At 39.2% G+C, this 10,286-nt stretch overlaps 1 long non-coding RNA gene across 1 annotated transcript in view; it reads left to right on the forward strand.

The window, feature by feature from the left end:
- The window catches only part of LOC121478124, a 57,979-nt gene extending 47,956 nt beyond the window's left edge, over positions 1–10,023 (forward strand). Inside the window, exons 2-3 of the long non-coding RNA XR_005984421.1 lie at positions 9,411–9,442; positions 9,882–10,023. This is a non-coding gene — a long non-coding RNA (uncharacterized LOC121478124). The remainder of the gene's footprint in view (positions 1–9,410; positions 9,443–9,881) is intronic.
- Positions 10,024–10,286: the final 263 nt, after the last annotated feature.

Here is a 10,286-nt window from a genome sequence, read left to right on the forward strand (position 1 = left end):
AATTCATTGTTGCATACGTACAGCAGCACTTCCCCTTCTTGTTTTAAACGTGTCTCTCTCAAACCTCCAGAATGGTTCTTTGTCCTAGTGTTTTTATACTCGCAGGTTTTGGAAGATTTTACTTACTCTCTTCATAGCCTTTGTAATTTTCAAAGTTTGATGATAGCCTTGCTCAGCTCTTAGCCTTCCAGATGGAGTGGTCCCATGGCATTGCAGGAAGATCCTGGCCTGGGAGTCATGAGAGCTTGGTTCAAGTCTCCGTTCTGCCACAAGCCAGCTTTGGGCAAGTTTCCTCAGCTTTCTAAACCCCTGATTCTTTGGAGGAAGGTGGGGAACATGGACTCAATGCTAAGGCTTCATGTTCAGTGGTCCCTGAATGGATCATTGTGGTTGAATCCCACCCCTGTCACTTTCTAGTTGGGTATCTTTGGACAAGCTACTTAACCTCTCCAAAACCTCATTTCTTCACCTGTAAAATGAGAATAGTAGGGTGGTCTTTGTTCACAGGGTATCTGTGAGCCTCATAGGAAGTAGTGCAAATAACGATGACCCCTTAGCACAGTCCCCTTCAGTAAAAAGCCAAACGTATCCTAATTGTGCAAAGCCTCTTCCCGGCTTCATTCTTTCCTTCAGCCATCTTTCCTGTGTGTGTCTTTCCAGACTGCTAGCATCCAGATCCCCATGTCCTCTCTATTCCAGGCATACTAAGAGTTTTGTTTTGTTTGTAAAAAAGAATAATATTCTCTGTTTTGTATTTGGTTCATGATAATGTTCAGCATTTTGTTTGCCCCTTTTGGCCAAAGCAGTACACTCATCTCTGCTGGGTCATAAACAGAGAAGTTCCTCAGCAGATTGAATAAGCACAGCAGTGAGACTGCTCAGGAAGGACTCATCATAATTGGGATTTAAAAGTCAGTGTCTGCAAGATTCTTCTCACTGGGTTTTATTCTCATCCTTTTTATAGCCTTTTACTATAACAAAGTGCCAAATAATTTCTTTGTTTTTACATTTTTGCCTAACTTTCACTATAGTGTTAAAATATTAAGAGGCAGCAATTAATATTAGTTTAATATTAAGGGTAGCAACATTAACCTTGCAGTATTGCAATCATCTTCCTTTCCATCTATACAGCAAGTGGAAAAATAGGTGCTGTGACCCCTCCTTGATAGTTTAGGCAAATACTTAAAACTTTTTGTCCTATGTGAAAGATTGACAGATATCTGATCCCCAAGTCCAAATCACAGATTTTTAAAAAAGATTTTATTTATTTATTCATGAGAGACACAGAGAGAGAGGCAGAGACATAGGCCAAGGGAGAAGCAGGCTCCCTGTGGGGAGCCTGATACCAGACTTGATACCAGGACCTTGGGATCATAATCTGAGCCAAAGGCAGATGCTCAATCACTGAACCACCCAGGTGCCCCCAAATCACAGATCTTATATCTTAATAGCTCTTGAAACAGTTGCAGGAGGAGATGGTTGAAAGTAGCTGTAATAAGATGCAGACTCTTTTAAATCATTGACTCACTTTCAAACCAAACAAAATAACAGTTAAGATTCAGTTGGGAGAACATTTTTGATGTTTCAGGTTTATTGTGCTTCAGTTGTTTTAAAAGTCAGAAAGAGTATGAGGAATTAATTCCAAGGGATATGTGCACCTTTATGTTTATTGCAGCATTATTTACAGTAGCCAAGTTATAGAAGCAGCCCAAGGATCCATCTGAAATGAAAGGATAAAGAAGATGTGATATACGTGTGTGAACAGCACACACACACAATATAATATTATTCAGCCATAAAAAAAAAATGAAGTCCTGTCATTTGCAACAACGTGGATGAATCTAGAAAGTATAATGCAAAGCAAAATAAGCCAGTCAGAGAAAGACAAATGCCATATGATTTCACTCATGTGTGGAATTCCAGAAACCAAACAAGCAAACAAAAGGGGAAGAAAAAGACAACACCAGACTCTTAACTATAGAGAACAAACAGATGGTTACCAGAGGGGTGGGGGTAAGGGGATGTGGGAAGTAGGTAAAAGGGATTAATATTATACTTAAGATTATACCTATGATGAATACTGAGTAATATATGGAATTGCTGAGCCACTGTATTGTATACCTGAAACTAATATAACACTATATATCAACTATACTGGAATTAAAGTAATTCTAAAAAAATTTAAATAAACTAATTTATTTTTTTAAAAAGGGAAATAAATATCAAAGATTTTAATGCTGCTAAAATGGTTTATCTAAGTGCTCTTTTAAAATTAAATTAAATTTTATTTTATTCTAAAGGTTTTATTTATTTGAGAGAGTTAGTGAGTGAAAGAGGGAGAGAGAATCTGAAGCAGATTCTGCACTGAGCACAGAGCCTGATGTGGGGCTTGATCCCACAGCCCCATGATCATGACCTGAGCCAAAACCAAGAGTCAGACACTTAACAGACTGAGCTACCCAGGTGCCTCACTAAGTGGTTTTATTTATTTTTATTTATTTATTTTTTAAGATTTTATTTATTTGAAAGAGAGCAGAACGAGAGAGAGAGAGAGAGAGAGAGAGAGAGCATGAGCAGGGGTGAGGCCCAGAGGGAGAGGGAGAAGCAGACTCCCCACTGAGCAGGGACCCCAAAATGGGGCTCCATCCCAGGACCGTGAGATCATGACCTGAGTCAAAGGTAAACACTTAACCAACTGAGCCACCCAGGCGCCCCTCTAGGTGCTCTTTAAAAATACTTTGGGTTGCTTTGTGAAAAGAAAGTATGTTTATTGCCTCTAAAGGGATGTCAAAGACTCATCTAAATTTGATTACCAACTGACAATCTGTCATGTATTTGAAGATAGCAGTTATGTCTCATGGAAGTTTGTAATTTTCTTGGCTAAATCTCTTCGCCTCCTTCAGCTATTTTTTTATGTGACCTGGGCTGCCTGGTTCTGGGTTTTTTTGTCTAGTTGTCATTCAATGTGCTTGTTAACCTAGAAGTGTGGCATCCAGAGGAGACTTTTATCACTTCAGATATGGATTGACCTGAGCAAAACAAAGTGGTCTTTCTATAGCCCCTCTTTGGAATGCTATGCTTCCTTTGGCCCTGGTGACATCAACCATATCACAGTATTGACTCACAGGAGCTTGTGGTTACCTAAGAACTCTAGAAGAGCTACTGTTATTTCCTTCTCTTGAACCAGAGTAATTATTTAAGCTTTTAATTTTGAAATGATAGATTCTCAGGAAGTTGCAAAGAGAGTACAGAGAAGTCCTAAGTACCCTTCTTCTAATTTCCCCCAATGGTTACAACTTTCTTAAGTATAATATAATATAAAAACAGGGACATTGACATTGGTACAATGTGTGGGTGTAGTACTATGCCATTCCATCTATTTCTTTTTTTAAGAGAAGGAGGAGGGGCAGACAGAGAGGGAGAGAGAGAGAGAATCTCAATCAGGCTCTATCCTGACTCAGGGCTCAATCTCACGACCCTGAGATCATGACCTGGTCTGATATCAAGGGTCCTTCCCTTAACCAACTGAGCCAGCCAACTGTGCCCCCTACCTATCTTTTTGACTTAAAAACTCTGAGTTCATTAAATAACAAACCTTGTAACTACCTAAGTGTCTTTAGGCGGTATCCTCTACCATTTGTAATTATATTGTGAGGATTGAATTTTTTGAGACCTTCTTGTTTCACTAGAACATTCCTCCCTTAATGTTTCTTAATACCTCTGACAAAAAAACCACCTGAACGAACACTCCACACTCAGGGTTCCCCATATCAGTTTGTGGCATGACCATTCACTCACTTACCTAAATTCAAGTTCTTGGAGATGTGTTTCCTCCTTCCTTTCACCTACAACTTATTGCCAATTTATTAGTAAATCTTGTCAACTTTCAAAATTTACCCTGAAGCTATTTCTTATCATTCCCACTATGACCTCCTTGGTCTAAGCAATCATTATTCTGGCCTCTATCACTGACCTCTGGCCTCCTAACTGACCTCCCAGACCTAATCTTGCTACCCTTAAATCTATTCTTTACAGAGAGCATAGAGAGATCCCTTGAAGAAGCAATGTGAGCCATAAGCAGCCTTCTGCTTAGCACCTCCAGTGGCTTTCCATATGATAAGAACTAAATTCTTATTTATACAACATTTATAAGCCAAGAAATCTTGGTGTTTCACATATATTAACTAATTTAATCCTTACAACAACCATCTGAGGCAGGTTCTAATAGGATTTTCATCTTATAGATGAGGAATTTCCATCAGACAGAAGGTAAGTGACTTTTCCAAGGTCATACAGCTAGTGCATGGAAGTCCCAGGATGAGACCTCAGGTAGGTCAGCTCCAGCATCAATAAAACCCTGTTTTACCTTGTGCCTTTTGAAGGAAATCATTATATGCAGCCCACACTTAAGTGTGAGCATTATGTTTCACTTCCTCAAGGGAGAATTAGTTACATAAATTATTTGGAATTCCTCTGCATAGGAGATTTATCTCTTCTTTCTTTATTTATTCAATCATTTACGTATGTCACCATGGATGCAAAGATATGTATTTTATATCCTGGGTTATAAATCAATACTACTTCATCTTGTTGCTAAACTTGTTCTAGTTTTTAGGGCACCTGGTGGCTCAGTCAGTCAATCATCTGCCTTCAGCTTAGGTCATGATCCCAGGGTCCTGGGATCCAACCCTCCCTCTGTTGGGTTCTCTGCTCATTTGGGAGTCTGCTTCTCCCTCTTCCTCTGCCCCTCCTGCTGCGGTCTCTCTCTCTCAAATAAATAAGTAAAATCTTTTAAAAAGATTTTAAAAATTCCAGTTTTGGCCATTAGAAGTGATTTCATTCTACTCCCATTGACATAGTCCCATTAGTGTGGGTTTTTTGGTTTTTGTTTTTAATTTTGAGCACTTCCTTACTTTCTGACGCTACAAGATTGTTCCAAGCTTATCTTATGTATTTCCTTTCCCAGTCCTAGAATCAGCCATTTGTCCAAAGAGCTTTCTCTACTTTTTAAATAACATTTATCACTACTTGGCATTTTATTATATATTTGTGTGTTTGCTTTTTGTTCCTCTCTTCCCTGTCTATACTTTAAGTTTCACATGGACAAGAGCCTGTTTTATTCAATGCTATAATCCAGCCATAAAGCAGTGCTTAGCATATAGCACACGTTCAACTTTGTTGAATCAATTTCTGACTGTGGGACCAGTGATCTTTCTGTAGCTTTGAACGTTAATTTGCCCCCCTCCAGAAGTTGGGAAAATGATACTCACCATTTACTTGTTTGGCTGTTCATGGTTGTTTTTCCTAAGATTTTTTCTCATCTTTATGATCCTGATGACTCCTTACTTGATCAACAGTAAATCTAGGATGGCACTTCTTTTATTGCCTCTTCAATTTTGTATGCAAGAAAATAATTTAGAGAAGTTCTGTTTTTAGAAGAAAATGAGACTAGTGATTTCTCATCATGTCCATATTTTCTATATTGTGTAAATACAGTACCATTCTGAGCCCAGCCATGTTGCTACTACTGTTACCTTGTCTTTAGAATTCTCCTAAATGGTCTCATAACCAATCCTTGAGTTCATGGATATCCAGGACTTGACATGTCTGCCAGGACTTTCAAATCTGCAAAGCACAGGCTTTTGTGGCCATGTTGTAGTTGCCAGACACTATCTGCTAAGTCTAGAAAATCTTTAAGATGGTATTTGCATTCTTATATGGAAATTTCCCGGTAATTTTGTTACTTAAACTCTGGCTTTACTACTGAACTCTATTATGTATGCCCTCTTCTTAGTGATTTTCCTCTATGGTCTTTCTTTGCTACTCCTAGCAGCCTTTATAGAACATGATTTTGTACTTTTACCTAGGGATGTCTCCTCATTCTAGTAGAATACCTGTTTGTTCACTTAAGTGAGTATCCTTTTGTCACGTTCTTCCTGGTTCTTACTAGATTTACTCTAATTTTAGCCAGAATTTCATCCTCTTTTGTTAGTAATAGGTCAGAATGCTAAATCTTATGGGGTATTTTGTCTTGTTTTTGTTTTTAGTGCGTTTTCGTAGGTATATTTTCTCTTTCTGCCTTCTGAAATAAACCTGGAACGTTGATAGCAATAAGGGGTAAGGAAAAAAGATAAAACAGGCAAGAAATATGTGAAACAACAGGGTAGGGGTTGACATTTTAGATAACAGCTAGGGAAGGTCCCACTAGAAGGGGACTTTGAGTAAAGTGTTGAAGAGAGGAGAGAGTGACAACCGTGTGGTTCTCTGGGGGAAGAGTGTTATTGACACAGAGAACTGCAAGTGCAAAGTTCTGAGGTAGGAGAAGCCTGGCACTACCTAGAAATAGCAAAGGAACAATGTGGCTGGTGCCAAGAGAGGGAGAAGGAAATTAGCAGGAGAGGAGATCAGGGAGCTATGGGAGGAAGAGCAGGTCATATAGGTCACAGTATGGACTTTCTGTCTTTATACTGAATGAGTTATGAGAGTCCATTAGAAGTTGTGAATGTGAGTGTGTGTATGTGTGTGTGTGTGTGGGGAGGGTGTGTGCACATGTCTAGGAGCTTGCAACTGGGATAAAGCCAAAAAGGCAGACTAGGACTAAATTTTGCCAGGCATATCTGTAGAAACAGGTATAGGTGATTACGAGACTCGTCCTTTTTAGTGGAGAGCTGGGTCATTAAGCAGAAGAGAGAATGCAAGTGTGCAGTAGTTGCCAGACTACCATTTAGTTTTGAGCATACTGTGGGAATATATTGAACCATTGTCAACAGGTTTATTGATAATGTTTAAATTTTGCAGGTAGATAAACAGACACAATTAAAAGTCATGAGTAAAGGTTGAGTCAGGTCTTTCGATTGCTAGCTCTGAACCATCTCTAGGCACTGCTTTCTTTAGAGATTTAGCTCTGATGAAAATTACTACCGGATCTCTTCACCTGGAGTTGGCATCAGAGTTATCCAGAAGACTGGGCAGCCCCGGTGGCTCAGTGGTTTAGCGTCGCCTTTGGCCGGGGGTGTGATCCTAGAGACCCGGGATTGAGTCCCACATCAGGCTTCCTGCATGGAGCCTGCTTCTCCCTCTGCCTGTGTCTCTGCCTCTCTCTCTCTCTTTCTCTCCCTGAGTCTGTCATGAATAAATAAATAAAATCTTTTAAAAAAAGAATTATCCAGAAGAGAGATTTTTTGAAATATGCATGTCCCTAGGAATACTGACTGAGTTAATAGTTTTAGGGAGGGACCTACTATATGTGGTTGAGAAAGTTTCCAGGTGATTGTGATGTGCATCCCTGAACCAAAGGAAGAATTAGCCCACTGTAATTTTATGAAACAAAAATTAGTGGAATACATTAAAAATCCCTACCTTAGCTATTTATGAGCAATAGGAAGATGAGAGATTCTTAGCTGCCTTTACATATAGTTTCCTCTCACTTGGGGAGAATATTACCATTAAAGATTTTTCATATTCAGAGAACCTGGGGCTAAAAATTGCTTTTGCACTATCTATGAACAATGGGCAAATTGGTCCTGGGCTTCTCTGGGTCCATTTCTCTCAATATATTGCTCTAATAATCAGTGCCACAGCTCAGAGTAGTTTTTGGAATGTCTCTCCTGGGATGAATATATTTTTATGTTCTTAGTTTAAAAAAACATACTTGTTTAGGGCTTTATAAATTTCAATTTTAGAGGGGAAGAAACAAAATCAGTTTGTTTTTTATTTGTATGTATTGCTAGACTGGCTGATTGATTCTTTGGGTGAACAAATAGCCTCCCTAGAAGGTTCCACATGCTTGATCTAAGAAATAAGGCCACAGAAGCTATTTTTATGTAGCAGCTAGGAGTTCAGGCTCCAGGTTAGATAATGCTGCACTTGCTCTGGCTCTCGGCTATGTATCAGCTTTGTGGACTGGGGTAACTTGTCGTGGCTTCATCATCTGCAGAAAGTGTTTATGTAAAATGCTTAGCACAGTGCCTAAATCACAGGCTTTAGTGAATATTAACTCTCACCATGTTTCATAGATTCTGAGCCATGTCCTGGAATTGAGTCTCACAATGATAATTTCCAGATTTTTTTTAAAGGATATATGAGCTTAAAATCAGTGCTACCTTGGATTTAATGAAATAGGTATTAATACTTACTAGAATATACCATAGTCAGTCACTTTAGCAAACACAAATTTACACATAACAGTTTATGAGTTAATCTCTAATGTTTTGTTCGAATAACTTGAATAGATCCAGAAGATATTAATTTGAATTAACAACTATGTCAATGTGTCTATGCAGTAATAATGAATACTTTCTTTTCAAAAATGTTACAATATATCACCTCTTTATTAATTCCTTCCAAACAGCCCCAAATTGATGGCATTTTTCACATCTATAAAAATAATCTCTTTTTTAGCCGACAATGGCAGCCAAATATTATCTGAATCTACTGAGGATGGCGTAATGGTCTTTGGTTGCAGCAAGATAGATTGCAGTCAGAGATGAAGGAGAAACGAGTGGAAGTACAGACAGAACTATTCATGGTGGGTTACCCTTGTCCTCTGCTCTAAGCTGACCTGACCCTAATGAAGAATCCTTGGAGACTCCATGTAGCGTCTGTTGCAAGAATACTGCTAAGGATATATCCATCACATTGCTCAGGATCCCTCTTTTTATTTAGTTATTCAACAAATATTCACTGAGGCTCCTCCTAAGTGCTAGACTCTATCCTAGGAGGTACAAACCAGGTTCTTGTGCTCACAGACCTTAAATAGTGGGAGAAATACATGATAAGCAAATTATTAAATAAATGAAAATTTTCGTGTAGTGATTAGATGGTAAAAAAAAAAAAAAAAAGATGAAGAATACCACCTTGGAGATGGGGGGAAGGAAGAGAGCTTTCAACTGGGCAGTCAAATACAGCTTCTATTTAAGATGAGACTCTGAGCTGAGGCCTGAATGAGTTAAACATGCAATGATTTGAGCAAAGGGCATTCTGGGAAGCACACACACACACACACACACACACACACACACACATTGCACAAAGGTCTTGAGTCAGGCATGCCCCTAGTGTGTTCAAGGAGCAAAGTGGAAACCAGTGTGCTAGTTGCTGAGATTGAAGGTCTGGAGAGGACTTGTGCATCAGGGTTTCTACGTGGAGGGGGAAGTTGCTAGAGCTTAGAAACACAGTTGGGTTGCTCAGCCATATTCATCTTCTGGATCCCATGAATTGGATATCTGAACTCATTGCAATCCCTTTCTCCTCTGCTGCTCAAAAGCTCAGGGCCAGATCTGTCCTTTAGTAAGTGCCTAGGAGCCTGAGCTTATATTACTTTCCCAGCACCATCTTGCACCCAATCCTGTGTGTCTTTTCTTTCTAACACTTCCTTATTGTACCTCATACTGGTTTGTTTTATCTTTCAGGTAAGTCACTTCAAATCCATTTGTGGATGAAGGTGAGTGTACTGTACATAAGTGCATAAACATGAGTGGAGGGATGGGGTTAGTGACATCTCCTTCATGGAGTCTTCAGAACAGCATAGATTTTTCTTATCCAGTTGATCTTAGAGGCTGGCTCCTCTATCTATGATTTCTGGCTCCTTGGGTTTTCACATGTGGGTATGGGTTTGCGGCATTTTTGTTCTATAAAGTTACAAACACTGAATTGAGGAATATGAACCATTGCTCCAGGGGAGATACACAGGGTGAGGTTGTAGAACCTCTGGTCACAACATTCTTATCAACCAATCAATACACATTCCTGTTTTGTGTGTTTCTGCTTAAAAACACCTGATTTAGTATATATTGCTGATTCATTTATGTAGAATTCATGGCTAACAGCAGCAGAACTCATGCCTGAGCAAAGCTTATCTAACATATATGTTTTCTTTGTAGGGCCCATCCCAACCTTCTTATGCTTAAGAATACCAGACAGCACTTTGGCATTACGCTTGGAGATCAGGGGGATCCCTGAGTGGCTCAGTGGTTTAGCACCTGCCTTTGGCCCAGGATGTGATCCTGGAGTCCCGGGATCGAGTCCCACATCATGGAGCATGGAGCCTGCTTCTCCCTCTGCTTGTGTCTGTTTCTCTGTCTCTCTCTGTATCTCTCATGAATAAATAAATAAAGTCTTAAAAAAAAAGGATTAATGCTTGGAGATTATTTAAACTGAAATCATTGACAAGAAGGATAAAAATGTGAAAAATATGTTCACTATAAAAACTGCAGAAAAGGACACTTGCTTGGTATAGAAGAGTTGAAGCAACATGACAGAGTATTGCCTAATTCAACCTTAGCTGG

The sequence above is a fragment of the Vulpes lagopus genome, chromosome 1 (genome assembly GCF_018345385.1).
Source record: "Vulpes lagopus strain Blue_001 chromosome 1, ASM1834538v1, whole genome shotgun sequence".
NCBI lineage: Eukaryota > Metazoa > Chordata > Mammalia > Carnivora > Canidae > Vulpes > Vulpes lagopus.